The sequence below is a fragment of the Pinus tabuliformis genome, chromosome 1_1 (genome assembly GCF_031772625.1).
Source record: "Pinus tabuliformis cultivar Carrire ecotype Pingquan chromosome 1_1, CPIR1, whole genome shotgun sequence".
NCBI lineage: Eukaryota > Viridiplantae > Streptophyta > Pinopsida > Pinales > Pinaceae > Pinus > Pinus tabuliformis.
In genome coordinates this window covers 91458066-91461087 of record NC_142297.1, presented here as the reverse complement: position 1 = coordinate 91461087, position 3022 = coordinate 91458066, and positions in this window count along the sequence as shown.

The following is a 3022-nucleotide window of genomic DNA, read 5'->3' as shown; positions in this document are numbered from 1 at the left end:
CACACCCGCATCCGGGATTATGAGATCCATTTTTAATATCAAAGCTTTCATCTTTTTAACTTGATTGAGTTTAGTGATTCTTGAGCTACACCTATTGCATCATGTGTTTATGTATAAGAGCGAAACCCAAATTGTTCTTTGGGAGATAATTTCAGATCTTTTATCTTTTAACCTATTATATATGATCTTGTTAATAGCCCAATATATAAGGTTACAAAGTGAAAGAGGTCTAAAGTAATTAAATGTCTCAAGATTAGAACATTTAGGAATCAACACAATAAAGGTAGAATTTAATTCTCTATAAACCATTCCTTTTAATATAATCTCCTCCACCATATTCAAGGTATATTTTCCCATGATATCTAGTATAGGTCAAATGTCCACCCGTTAGGACTTGGGATTTGTCTTTTGCAAAGTGTTTTTGTGCATTTTCTACGTCTTCCAACGTGATAAATCTAGCAAATCTCACAAAGTATTCATTAAAGAAAAAAAATCAAATATTTTTAGATAACTTGCAACTAAGTTGATAAAGTGTTGATACCAGTATCTTTAAAAAGATTTGAAAATTGTTCCCTTGCTACCATTTCCAAATCTTTTTGAGAATTTTTTTATATCACTAGCTCCATTCTTTAGCTTCAAAATAAAATTATTGACTCATCTTAATTTTGTGAACTTATGGGAAGAAAAATTATTGACATCCCATATTGAACCTAGGTCATCTAACTTTTAGTCTACGTGGCTCCTCTTCCTTTAAAATATGAGTTTTTCTCTCATATACACGACAATTATGTAATTTTACTTCTTCTCGGAAGTTTGCACTAACAAAGGAATGAAAAATTTATTATATTATTCTTCAATTAACAACAATTCAAAGTTAATTTCCTTAAAAAAAAAATTGGGGGGTTAATTCTTAGTCTTTTACCTTAATTTAAATCTTGGTTATCTTAGTAACCCAATATTCCATGGAAGAATCAAAACTTCTATATGATAGTGCCTACTAATAGTTCTTAATCAAAGAAATGAAGGATTTATCTTCCAACCAAGAGTAGATAAATTTAAAAGGATAATTAATCTTAGCTTTTTCAAAATATAGGGTGAATGCATGAAGATGCGTTCCACTTTTGTGCCAAATGTAGTGAGGAAATTTCAAGTTTTTCCTCTTTTATCAAGTTGAAGCCCTCAAAATTCATATAAGCATTTGATTCCTAGTGAAATGACAAATTGTGGAGAATTATGTTCTTGTCCTATTGATATTTTTTGCAAAAATATTTAGTGTCCTATGATATGTCAATTTTCCATCAAATGAAATGCTAAGGCGTATGTGTGTGTTCACGTAGCATAACTTAGTATAAAATGTGTAATATATATATAGATATCTATATATATATATATATATATGTGTGTGTGTGTGTGTGTGTGACCTACATGGAGAGAGCTAAGTTTTTCCTATCAAAACTTTATTTTTTTATGGAAAATTATATTTTTTATTATTTTTGGAAGTTGGCGATATAATATTCATTTTGCAAACAATGTTTTCATGTAAGGTTTTTTTCAACTATTTAAATAAATTGAAAAAATAAGATTACCCTTTTGAAGAGGACTCGTAAATGAAAATAGTGGTATTTTTTTAATTGTTTTAGTTGTGTATATTTTATGATATTGATTTTTTATTCAACATTTTTAAAAATTTCAGAAAACATTTCAAGAAATATGCTTAAAAGAAATTAGATAAAAAATATCATATGAATTTGAAAATATTAAACTCATACGGTATTGGATAGAGGGTTTCTTCCTAAATCCAACATGATCATCTTCTCCACTTAAAGATAGGTTCTACTTGGAGTCAGGTAGGGTACAAAATGGTGTTGCAGAGAAATTTGCACGAGAGGAGCTAAAACTCTATTTTTTAGGCCATGAAGAACTAGATAGAGCATTTAAAATGTTCAATCAAGTGTTTTAAATTCAAATTTCTATATTGGGTTAAACAAAGGTTAGGATCAATCGAGCTACCATAATTATCTTAAAATAAAAGTAAAAAATGAAGTCTCTCAATACTTGTCTATAAGAGAATTGTAAAATTTATTTATTCCAGACAAATAAAAACTATAAATATTCAAATATATTCCAAACTCTAATTTTACTTAATTATAAATCTAAATTTTATTTTATTTTACCAAGAAAATAATTATAATAATATAGAGATGACTTTCTATAAAAGTTTTTAACTTTTCTTTTTCAATTTTGAAATTCTTAAAAATGATAATATGCCTATTGTTTTGATTTTAAATATAACATATTTTTATAGTTAATCATTTTATAATTTTTTTAAATAGAATTTTTCAATAAAAATAAATCAAATTATAATAAATAAATAAATAAAACCACAAACTAAATTGAACTAAATTTTATAATATTATTATTTTAAAAATAATTTCATACATACATTTAAATCTAGATTACTCAAATTCAAATTAGCCAAATAATATTTTAAAAGTTATGATTTCCTTATGTTTTTATTATTTTAAAAATATATATTGCAAACCTAAATTAGAGTAATTTTTTTATATATACTGAGCACTTCTCCACTGAGGAAAAAATCTAGTGCAATCACATTTTTCTATATATACTTAACACTTCTCCACTCAGGACAGAATCTAGTGCAATCACATTTTATAGGTTGAGAAAGATTTATAATTGCGGATACCATTGCATCCATTACAACTATATTAATTATAACTTACAACTATTACAACTATGTTACTTATTCTTGCACTCGTTTATTTTCCTGAACAAGTAGATATTCATATTTTTTAGTTACACTTATTTATATAAAAAATTATAATATTTATTAAATCAAATTGATATATTTAATTATGTTTAATCAATTTATTATTTAAATTTTTTTTAAAACAAATTTATTATTTAAATTATAACATTGAAAGTTTAAATCATATTAAGAATATTACAATTTCAATTACAAGTGGGATAGAATCATTTTTCAAATTTATACACCAAAACTCTA